Genomic DNA, 12,946 nt, shown 5'->3' with positions numbered 1-12,946 from the left:
ATCAAGATGTGTTAGCTAATAAGTAGCCTGACCTAATGGGCCAATCAGCTTTATAACTTACAGAGATCTGTGTGTGATTTTTCTCTGGGACTAAACAGCTGGGGGGGGGGGGCGGGCAGGATAGAAAAACCCTTAACAAACAGGCCCCCATGTTACACCATAGAGTAAAAGTTTTTAGTATGTCCTTAGGATTTTAAAAAATTGATCAGTATCTTTTGTTCTTCCTTGGAACTGTAATTTTATTAAGTTTGGTCTTCTGTCTTTCTTTTGGTTGTTTGGCTAAGAGTTTTAAATTTTGTTTATCTTTTTAAAAGAACAGTTCTTCATTTCATTGATTCTTTGTAATTTTTGGTTGTTTACATTTCTTTAATTTCTGTCCTCATTTTACTTATTTCTTCCATTCTAATGTTTTGAGTTTAGATTGCTCATTTTTTCCAAACTCTTAAGGGACATCATTAAACCATGTACTTGAGTTCACTGGTGTATCTAATGTAGGTAGGCATAGATACTTGGAACTGTATATTTCACATTAGGACTGCTCTCCCTATGAGGACTGTATCTTGAACTTCATGGATATTTTCATTTTTTTTCATTTACTGAGAGGACTTTAAATTTTTATTTCCTTCATGATTTTTTAGATAATCCATTCATTATTTAGTAATGTATTGTATAATTCAAATAAGACTATGTATTTTTCTGTAGTTTCTTTTACTATTGATTTCAAACTTTTTTTCATCATTCTATGATAGATACACAGTTTTTTTTTAATTGTTCTGTATTTGTTGAAATTTTCTTTGTGTTCTGATATCTCACCTATTTTAGAGAATCATTCCTGGGCTATTAAAGAGAATGTATATTGTGTGTGTGTGTGTGTGTGTGTGTGTGTGTGTGTGTGTGTGTGTACTTTGGTTAGAACATTCAGTAGTTATTGAATAGTTCCATTTTTATCTATGATATCACTTAAATCCATCCTTCCCTATTTACTATTTTGCCTGGATGACATTTTTGTGGCTTAAAATAGGTTATTGAAGTCACCTACTAATCTGTGTTGTGATTAACCTATTAATTTAAGCCCAATAGTATTTGCTTTATGAGATTTGGTGTACTTTAATTTGTTGCGTGTTTAGAATTGTGATGTCCTCATAGTGGATTGTTCTCTTGGTATGGATAAAGTGATTTTCTTATCTCTTTTAAATAGTTCTGACTTAGTGTTTTCTTTGTGTGTGTCTTTTATTAGAATAGAGATTTCTGTTTGTTTCCTGGTCTCATTTACTTGGAGTATATTTTGCAGCCTTTCGTTCTAGGGTAGTGTCTATCTTTAAAGGTGAGTCGTGCTTCTAGTAGATAACAAAAGATGGATACTGTCTCCTAATCCAGGTTGTTTAGCCTATTGGGGGAATTTATATCATTAATACTAAATATAATTATTTACATATGTGTGTTAATTATTACTATTCTATTTGTTTTGTTGTGTGTGTTTTCTTAGCCTTACTTGTATAACAACTCTAAGCATTATTTCTTTTTCTTGTACCCTCTTGAATATTTTTATCTTTGTTTCAACCCGAAGTGTTCCTTTCAGTATTCTCTTTGGTAGTCATGAATTCCTTTAGTTTTTTTTTCTCTTTAAATTATGACAGTTTTGCCTTGTTATAACATTTTGGATTGGCTTTGTATACTTTCAGAATTTGAAACATCTTGCTCCTAATCCTTTTAGCTTTTAACATTTTTAGTGAGAAAACATCTTTTTTTCTTATAGACATTTCTTTATGTATAATATGACCTTCTCTTTTGTAGCTTCAATACCCTTTCTTTGCTCTGTATATTTAGTTTTAATTATGTTGTGGATAGGTTGGATATTTTTTTCTAAAACAGTTTGAACATCTGTGTGCCTTTCGCCTTTATAGGCTTCTGATTCCCTAGATTTGGGGAATTTTCCTCCATCAATCTTTTTCAGTATATTCTCCATGCCTTTGACATGGAATTCTTCTATTTATTTTAGCCCCATAATTCATAGATTTGCTCTTTCTATGGTGTATCAAAGGTCCTACATATGCCACTTTTGTGAATGTATATAAAGTTATTTTTTATTGAATCCTTTACCTCTTCTTCAATTTGTGTTTTGCCTTCTATAAACACGCATTACCGCACAAACAGAAATGTCTTCTGTGCACATGCGAACCTTCTCTTTATCATTCAAGTTTTAGTATATGTGCTGCTGAATGAGCACAAGTTGCTTTGTCAAAGTATTTCTCACAACAACAGTAACTAATATAACAAATTAATTGTTGACGTGACTATGAGATCAACTATTGTCCTGAGCCTGGGGAGTCAGACCAAGCCTGACAGGTCCAGTCAGCCTCATGAAAAGCCTCACAGGCTTGGCAAATGAAAACAGCAACAACCACAAAAAACTGAACAAATAAACAAAAGAATGAGGCTACAAATTCTCTGGCAACAGCTAACTAAAGTTGGCCAGCACCACTGCCACTGGCTCAATCACAGAGCACTCCAGAGTCTCTGAAGGCAGCCCAGGACTCATTAAAATATTAAACTGTACAGGGCTGGTTGCAGATTTAACTTAGTGATGAGATATGAGGCACATGAAATTATATTCAGAACGGCTTGTATTGGAACATGTATGGAAAACCCTGTAGTGTGTGAATGAATTCCACCTTCCACAGTATACTAGTATCACAGGAGTGTCCCAACTCATTACAGCAAGGTTAGAAATAATAAGGTTTTTTTTTTTCCTTTGCTTCAGTTAGTCCTCCACACTCTTGGGAAGGGAACCTTCATTTAGTAACTCTTTGTACTTCAATTGAAAGAGTGTGTCTTCTCATTTCCTACTGTGGAGTATAAAGACTTCAAAATTCCCGAATGCCCACTGAACTTTTCTATCAGCCTACATCACTAACTTTATCAATACAATGTTTAAGTTAAAGCGGTGCTTACTTTGCTTAACAATTGCCCTCAAACACAAGGCTAATATGCTACCAATTCAGATATGAGAAAGGGAAGTCAGATAATTCACTCTTTAAAAATCAGGGTAAATATTAAAAAAAATAAACACACACACGAGAGAGAGAGAGAAAGAGAGAGAGAGAGAGAGAGAGAGAGAGAGAGAGAGAGAGAGAGACTAAAGTCTCTAAGATATGCTATGTTAAATAAGGAAAAAAATTCAAGTTAGTTCTGCTGTCACAACTCAGACAACAGAAGTTACGGCTACAGCACATGATACTTGATTATTGATATGAAGGAGTTGCTAACTTTGTAGGTAAAGACAAATAGAAAATATGATTTATTTAGAAACAATTTGGTTGCTGAATTTTCCTTTGCTCCATTAAGTGAGCATTGTACTATCATGGTGGAAAAAAGTGAATGCAGTGCAGTGGACTATTTTGAGAGAGAAACCTTCATATCACTTGCATTAGAGCATATTAAAAATTATTTTATTAATTTTATTAATTTTATTAATCATGGTTGATAATTTCTTTCTGTGTCAAATTAAAAATTACACTTCTCATAACTGTGTGCATGTAGAAACATCTGCATATATTTGGCATGTGAGACCTGTGTGTGTGTGTGTGTGTGTGTAGTTGTGTGTGTGTAGGTGTGTGTAGATATAGATATAAATATATAGATATATTCTAACTCCTATCATATTTTCAATTCTATGAGATGGTTCCCAAGTCCCTGACATAAGTAATTCTATGTTATAAGTCTCTTAATTAGATCTACATCTCAAGTGAACAGAGAAAAATGAAGAATTTTATGATTAAAATGGAAAATGTTGCAAGACAATTAAGGTAAATACCTAGAATCAGACGGAAGCTTTAAAGCTAATCTTACCTTAGTCAGTCATTAACACACACCCTGTATGTTCCTCTGTGCTTCTTGTGCAGACACTTCATACAGAAGTCACAGTAGCACACCAAAGCTTCAGCTGTAACAGAAATGTCCCACATATCTCTTTGGGTTTGCTCCTCCAAAAAGCTCTTGAAGCTTCCAAGCCCAATTTTCTGGAAACATGAATTAGCTCCACCCCAGCTGAGAAGCCTCTTCCTATATTAGAGCATGACAAGATTGTTCCAAGAACAAAAAAAGGTGTGTATGAGTCTGTGTATAATTTTATTACACTACATAAAATATATATGTAGATCATATATGTGTTGATTTATATACATATATATCATACATGTGTAAGTATGTTAATCTAGATATATATATATATGTATATTATATATGTGTGTGTTTAATAAATACTATACCAGGTTAATTGATACCTAGCAGATATCCAAAAATTGTGCTTCTTAATAGATGCTATTCATTTTTCATATCACATTTTGAATTTAATAAATAAAACATTTGAAAAAATATTGAAGGAGGGATTGGTCTTTGAGGGCCTAGGAATAAACTTTGCTTACAGGCACGTTTTGTTCAATTTGCATGGTGATTTGTTTTTTGTACGTGTATAGATTTATTTGCTTTTACAAGTTTAGGTTACTTTTGATAATTCAATGGGGAGATTCTACAGACAGATTTAACTCAGAGTATTCTCTTATTGGTATCTCTTAGTTGTTTTCAAGTTTTTGTTTGTTTGTCTTTATAAACATTACTTGAAGGTGCATTCTGTTAAAGACCATTAAGTATCTCTGGTATAAACTCAGAGATAAGAAAATGTTCAAGGATAGGAATATTGAATGTTTAACATTTTAATGAATGTGATCAAATTGCCCTAAAAATACCTGAACTGGTCTGCAGCTTCACGAGCACGCATGGCTTTTTCCTTACAATTTCTCTAACCTTTCAGAGACTTTGCTCCAATTTAGTGAAGTTGAGCATCACTGATGTGGTTCTTTCTGATGGCTTACAAGATGGACCTCTTTTCTTACGCTCTATGGTGACTGGTATCTCCAGTGAATTCTTCAAACTTAATCTTTGAGCATCTTTCAACAGAGGGAGAATGTCTTGTCTTCTGAGATGTGTGTCTTTTCTAAGGCCATTTTTCGAGCTCTACCCTGCATCCCCTTCATTAATTTTCACACTATTGCTCTAATAACACTCTCCCTGATCTGTAAGATGGGATTTGCTTAACCATTAACAGTTTTATCAAATGATTTCCAAGGGTGAAAACCCGGAAGTACACAAAATGCTTAAAAAGAAGTGACCTAATTTGGAGGGTAAGAGTTGCCATTAAAAAACCTGGAGTGCAAGCACATGCAAGCATGTAAGTCCCTCCATCTCTAGAACAACATTGACACATAGTAAACGTTTACTCAATGCATGAGTGCAGTGCCACTTTGAAGAAAAGATTATGACAAACACAATCAACTTGCATCTTTATACCTCTAATCAAATTTGGCTTTTACGACGATGAACTGATTCCAAGGACCCTCACACTGCTATTACCTTAATTCTCTGAGAGAATATATATTGATGTAGCACTTCAAAGTCTCTTCCTGAGTGTTTCCTTTAGCACCTGGGGTGATTCGGGGAGTGAATATTGGACCATTTATGCGTGCTTTTACTTTTTCTGCTTGTTTTCTGCTTCTACCTGATACCAAGCGAGTTATTTTCCTATGCACAGTTTGTACTTTCTTATTCAAAGAGAAGAAAAGAGAGAATATTGAGTTGTCAGCAAACACTCTGTCTTAAATAATTGAATAACAAGCAATGTTATCCCAAAATACTTGTAGGGGAAAAAGTCTTTTTAACAGAAAGAAAAGAAGGCAAAAATTTCTTGAATTCTATAGGGCAAGTGAGGTGACAGCCTGAGACTCCTCCGTCAGACTATAAGTTAAACTATGGCCATACACTCATGTGTGAATTTTATGGTATAGCAGATGACTATCACACGTTGATGATTATTTTTGAGAAACTTCAACCATATGCAAAGAATAAACAGGCCGGAAGGAGGCATGTGAGCATAGCATGACTTTGCCTGCCTATAAAGACCATCTTGAGATTTGATCCTTAGTTACTCAACAAAGATTTAAATCAATGTAGACAACAAAGGGAAAGAAGTATTCTGCCCTTAAGGATGTAGCCCTGATTTAAGTGAGAATTTTATTTATAGTACATCATTGAAAAGCTTCGTTTGGCCGCTTTATATAAAATGTCTTTCCTCTTCTCTTGCGAAATAGTGCCAGTTTAAAGCCCTTTTTAAAAAAATTAGGAAAACCTTTCTGATACCTAACTTAAATAAGAAATTTCTTTTCTTTGACTCCCCCTTCTCTCTCTTTGTTGCCTTTGAAAAGCACATTAAATGTAGCACTCCTAGGACCTACAGGGCTTGCAACCCTGTCACTATGTTTTCATTTGCAGAGTTATCTAACTACTCCTCAAAACTACTCTCTAATATTGACATGTCTGAAAGCTGACACATACTTAAACACAACCTTCTCACAATTATGGGATGGAAGGTGGGGAATTTCTATAGACTTCCAGAGTTCTTATCTATTTTATATGAGAAAAATGTATAATCCAGATACATTACACATTCCTTTTGTTTAGTTTGACAGATAGGGTGCAAGCAAGTTTCTGAAGAGGCAAGAGCCATAACTCAAATGGAAATTCTGGGATATAAGTTAATACTGCTCAGGGAGTTCATGAAAATATATTCAAAGTGACCTACACTAAAGGAATTACACAGAGTGACTACAAAAGAGAGGCAGTGCTAAAATCTCAAAAGCTGTACCATGTATAATAGGGGTAGTAGCTAGGGTTAACACTGCCAACCATGCCAAGTGTTCAAGAAAAGTCAGAATTCTGGAGAGAGAGAGAGAATTATGATTTTGCCTTTAAATTATTTTTTCAAGTTACTGAAATAGACTTACAGTTCTGGAAATGAGCAATGACTGAGTTTCACCTTTAGGATCGTGTTTTCTGCACAGCAGTTTATACACAGTTCTTTAGAACCTCATGAGATTTCTCCTGTAATGATAGAATGATGTCCATAGCTGCAAGTCTCCTGAATAGGAGCTGGAGAGATGACCCAACTATTAAAAGCACTGGCTGTTCTTGCAGAGGACCTAGGTTTATTTTCTAGTACCTACATTTGGCTCACATGCACCCTTATCTCTAACTCCAAGGTGTCTAACTGATGGAGGAGGGTCATCTGTCTATTGTTACTTTTATTGGTTTATAAAGAGACTGCCTTGGCCCTTGATAGGACAACAGCTTAGATAGGTGGAGTAGACAGAACAGAATGCTGGGAAGAAGGGAAGTGAGGCAGATGCCATGATTCTTCTTCCCAAGATGGATGCTGGCTAGACTCGTGCAGTAAGCCATGACCTTGTGGTGGCATACAGATTATTAGAAATGGGTTAGTCAAGATGTGAGAGTTAGCCAATAAGAGGCTACAGATAATGGGCTGGCAGTGTTTAAATGAATACAGTGTCTGTGTAATTATATTGCATAAAGCTAGCTGGGAGCCAGGTGGCAGGAAGTGGCCTGCCGTTCGTTCTACAGAGTGGCGCCCAATGTGGGGCACGAACCCACAACCCTGAGATTAAGAGTCTCATGTGCCGTTCATTCTACATGTGACACCCTCTACTGCTAACCTTCTTAGAATCAGGCATTGAGTACCATGCATACATATAAACAAAGTGCTCATCCAGTTAAGATAGGTAAATATTTAATAAAAAAAAAGAAGAGAAATAACCTGGATGGCTCTGAAATGAGCTCACTTCTTGGGAAAACCATGGCTTTTATTACTGTTCACACACACTCACCTTCTGACTTCATAATGACAAAATTAACTTCTTTTCTCCCCTTGAATATAGTACTTGTTTTTATGTTCACTTTGGTCAGTAACTGGCTAAAGAGCATGACACCAGGATGTGAAATGACCACATGCTGTTGAGTTTGTCCTTTGGTGCATGTGTCATTTGCCTTGAGAAGGATATGTCTTAGGAAATGTTTACTCGAAGAAAATGAGATTTGTGTGGAGAAAACAGATAATCACACTTCTCCACAGACCCAAGCCCAAGTGACATATTCCTAGATGTTGATTTTCAACCTACCTATAAGTACAGGTTCTTATATAAGAAATAAATATGTATTGTTTTAATATTTTGAGAGTTTATAGTTTTTTATTGTACAATACTCGCTTACTAAGAGAAAAAGACTTTCTCAAGATTACAACAATAAGTCTGTTGCTGACTCAGGTTTAAAAGTCAATATTCCAGAATTTGGTCCACTGTATTTCTCACTCCATTGTACCTTTAGGCCTTCAAACTGCAACCTTCTTGGTTTTTCATTCAAACTATCTATCTGTAATATTAGGCAAATAAAAATGAGTCTTCTGTTTAGTTCTTCTTTGCAAGACTTTCTTGTAGAAAGGTTTTGAAATTGTGTGTGCCTACTGGAGGTTTAATCTAGGTGTTTCCACACAGAAAAATGAAAGTGATCTAGCTTGATTTTCCATTAGACAATTTGAGTTTGAGTAACTAGCATTTGAATTTATATAAAATTTAAAACTATCTCTTTGCAAGATGGAGTAGTTTAGAATTTTCACAAATTTAATTGAGCTTCCTTAAACAACTTGTAATAGGTATGATTGCCAGAGTCTTCAGCAAGGCAATCAGGAGACACTCAGCAATTTCTGTCTCAGAGTCAATCAAATTGTGAAACATGTCTCTTTGCTTTTTAAGGGAGATATGTCGTTTAGATGTTTTACCATATTTATAATTAAGATTTTTATTGTATTTTAGATCATTTGTCTGAAAAATGCAAACATTTTAGCTTTTTGTTTCTATAACATTTTATTCATTGTTCCTGGAAACTATTTCCATGAAAATAATACTTTGAGAACCATAAAAATGGTAATGATAATGATGACCTCTCGATGTAATAGGGACATGTGAGTTGTTATAAATACCACCCCAAACACATAAACACAGAACCTAGAACAGTGACAGGCACAGTGATAATAAGAGGCTATTAGCAATTTTTCTTATTGTCATGGTTAATAAAAAAGTGATTAGGCTCACTGCCCTGACTATGTAGATTTCTTATAAGAATAAATATGAGGTTGGATTTCTAGAAAAAGAGTAGATTCCCACATTTCAACCCTCTTTTACCCTCATAGCCACATGAATTTGAAAAGTTCTCTGGTTACAATCCTATGTGATCTTCATCACACATTAGTGACCCATCTATCTGGGATGAAAGAAATGACAATAATAGGCCAACAGTTATGCATTTCAAAAAATAAATTATTTTCTATGAGTGAGAATAATATCCCTCCAGATGGTGCTCCTTAAACCTAATGTGCATATAGATACCCTAATGACTTAGAGACAGTGTAGATTCTGATTCATCAGTCTGGCTAGAGTCTGAATTTTACAAATTTGACAAGCTTTGATGATGCAGCCAAAACTGGTCCATTGACCACACTTGGAACAGTGTGGACTTGAAGCATAAATGAACATTTTTAAAAGTCAATATTGACATGTGTTAGCTTTAAATGCTTTGGCCTTTTCTCTGTGAATCTTGAGACTCTGTACCTAGAATTTGCATTTTTCTACACTTCTTCATTTTTACCATTAACATTATAAGAAGGGGGCTCTATGCTTTGAATCTGTGATAGGATAGATCTTTCAAGAATTGTCACCTTCTTAATCAGCATCACAGCCTTACTTCTCAGTAGAGTGCTGGCTCACATTTGACTGACGTACGACTCTGCATTAAAAAAATAAAACGATGGGGTGAAAAAGAAAACTGACTCTAGAAGTGTGAAAATTTCTCCCCACTACAAGATCTTTCAGATTCTCCCCATGTCAATGAACACAATGATGTCCCACCATGTGTTAATGGACAGAACTTTGGAAGTTCTGCCTTTACAATATGCCTTATTACTTTTTTATTTAATTAACTATTTAAAAATATAATTAAATATTTCCTTTCCACTCCATACAACCCTTCCCATGCCCACCACTTCCTTTCAAAGTCATGGCCATTTATTCTTTAATTATTATCACATGTATACATGCATGTGACTGTGTACTGAATTTATGTAATGTTGATTGTCTTTATATTTCTTAGAGTAGTCACTTGCAATTGGATCACAATTACAGGACCCTGTCTCAGCACCCTCTAATTCCCTGTGTCTCTTGATCTAGGATAGAACTCTGTATAATTTCCTAGACTCACATTGGCATGTCAACTGATTTTGTCATTATTCCCATCTTATTTAAGCAACCATATGTAGCAAGAGTAAAAATAAAAACAGAGACAGATATTGGGGTTCAAACAGAGGATCAGGAAAGCAAAACAGCCAACCACCAACCACTAGAGAGAACTTTTGCTGCTATCAAATCTTCAGTTCAAAAGGGCAAGATCCTGTCTGCAGGAATCCTCTGATTCCACATTCCACTGAGTTCCTGTCTCTTCCCCTTTATTTTCCTGTCTCTGCCCAGCCTTATTGCTCTTGTCTCCACCTCTCTAGTGCTGAGATCAAAGGTATAATATATATAATATATATTATATATATTATATATATTATACCTTATATATATAATATATATATATATATATAATCGCAAGAACTGTGATCGCCTTTGTGTGATCTCTGTTTCTCTTTTAGACAGATTCAATCTCCTGTAACCCAGGGTGGCCTCGAACTCTCAGATATTTGTTTGCCTTTGTCTCCCAAATCCTTGGATTAAAGGTGTGTTCTACCACTCCCTGGCCTGTATCGCTGACTAGTATGCCTGCTTTGCCCTCTGATCTTCAGGCAAGTTTTATTTATTAAAACACAAATAATATACCACTATAACCATATTGGTGAGAATTACCATAGCTTTCCTTAATATCTAGAAAACACAAATTTGTGACAGACTTTCTTGCTCTTATAATCTTTCCTCCTCCTCCTCTTTCTTCTCCTCTCCCGATGTCCTCTGAGCTAACCTTAGGGACAGGGAATGTAGCAGTTGGGAAAGAGCACCTCACAGTTGTTCTCCATGTTTTTACAATAGTCTGAATGCTGTAGAAAGAAACTTCTTAGATGGGGGTTACAATTCTGATTATTTCTTTTAATGCTGATAAAGGTTTTGAATACAGCTAGGAATTATGCTGGTTTAAGAGAGTGGCATTTGGAGGTTCTCGCATAAGAGATATGATCTCATTAACCATGGGTGATTAGAACTGATCTGAAAGTTTCTTTGCCACTGGATAGCTATCATAGGGATAGAAGGTGCTATGTATACTATCACAGAGAAACATAAACAGCAATCTGCTGTGGAAGAATGCTCTTGAACACTGTAAAGATTTATCTTTAGTAAAATGCTGATTGGCCATTAGTCAGGGAGGAAGTATAGGCGGGGCAACCAGAGTAAAAGAATTCTGGGAAGAGAAAAGGCAGAGACAAAGTCACAAGCCAGGCACAGAGGTAACAAGATGATAATGGCTTACAGAGAAAAGTACTAAGACACATGGCTAAACACAGACAAGAACTATTGTTTAATTGAAGTTGTAAGTGCTAGCTAATAGTAAATCTGAGATAATAAGCCAAATAGTTTATAATTAATGTAAGCCTCTATGTGTTTCTTTGGGACTAAATGGCTGCAGGTCTGGGCAGGACAGAAACTTCTGTCTATACCAATTTTCCAGCTTTGCATCCTTTGAGATTTATTAATGATCAGTCTGGTGATACATGCCTATTGTGCAACAATAGCATGAACATAATCAGAATAGTCAACCACCTTCTTTTTGGATTTAAGCCCTACTTCACAAGGTGAAATCCATACTAGGAACCATTAGTTAGCCAAGAACCTATCACTAGACTAAACCGAACATGAACCACAGGATGGAAACTATCACGATACTCTACCAAATTGATATAGAATTAAACAAACTTCCAATACTTATGATTATTTTAATACATTAGAGCATCACTCAGCCCCTTATCCAAAAAGTTCTATTTGCATATATGATCATCAATGCTGAGATCCACAACTGGCCAAGCATCAAAAAATAAAGACTGCAAAATATTTGGCCTTTAAATTGAGCATATATACTAAATTTGCTCTTAGAAAGGCTCACAGATAATTGAAGAAAAAGGTGCATAAAGAGTATTATGAATCAGAAGGAGTCGATGACATAGTGTCTTCTGGGCACAACAGGAAAGCTCCATATATGGATTAACAGTGGTTGTAACAGCCCACACAAGACCTGTAAAAGCCCAAGACAGACCAGATCTGACATGGAGAAAGGAAAGAGACATATTCTTCTACCTGTAGCTGAAGAAGTGTTGAAAATTTTATCTGCTAGGAGATAAAAGGCCAATCCCATTGAAAATTGTAGTTTCTTATGAATAGACTACACTTCAGTGGGAAGCCACATATCTAAGTATATTTGGGCAGTAAAAGCTTGATGGGAAAAACTGACACAAAGTTAGATGAGAAAGGAAGGGAAGTCAATCTGTGAATATATGAGGAGGTAGGGTAAGTGTTATTAATTTGTATGAAATACTCAAGTAATTAATTTAAAGTGGCTTAAAAAGAATATCGTCTGAAGTCAGATTATTTCGAAGGAAGGGAAAAGAACATAAACTCTAGTCTCTTTTTGGGATACTATCTTATTTTATTTATTTCTAAAACTTTTGAGGTATGTATAATATATGTGATATAATTTTATGTAAATGTTCATTAAGAATGATTGTCACAACCAGCTTTATTCAAACATTCATTACTACACTTACTGCTGTATGTATGAACACACATTGAGGATCTAAGTTCAGAAAACTTCAAGTATGCAATACTTATTACCAAATATAGTCACCAGGTTGTACATAGAGCCTCAAAACATATTCTAAGACCTGAAAATTTATGTCCCTTGACTGACACATTTCCATCCTCCTCAGCCTTTGGCAATCACAATTTCACTCTCTGGTTCTATTAGTTTTATTGTTTCGGGTTGCACATAAAAGTGAAATCATGCACTA

At 35.3% G+C, this 12,946-nt stretch overlaps 1 pseudogene; it reads right to left on the bottom strand.

Moving 5' to 3' along the window:
- Positions 1-2,128: 2,128 nt before the first annotated feature.
- Positions 2,129-2,227, bottom strand: LOC148120002 (U6 spliceosomal RNA; annotated as a pseudogene).
- Positions 2,228-12,946: the final 10,719 nt, after the last annotated feature.

This window comes from Myodes glareolus, chromosome 13 (genome assembly GCF_982192425.1).
Source record: "Myodes glareolus chromosome 13, mMyoGla1.1, whole genome shotgun sequence".
NCBI lineage: Eukaryota > Metazoa > Chordata > Mammalia > Rodentia > Cricetidae > Myodes > Myodes glareolus.
Note: the sequence above shows the minus strand (reverse complement) of the source record. Positions and strands in the feature narration are given on the sequence as shown.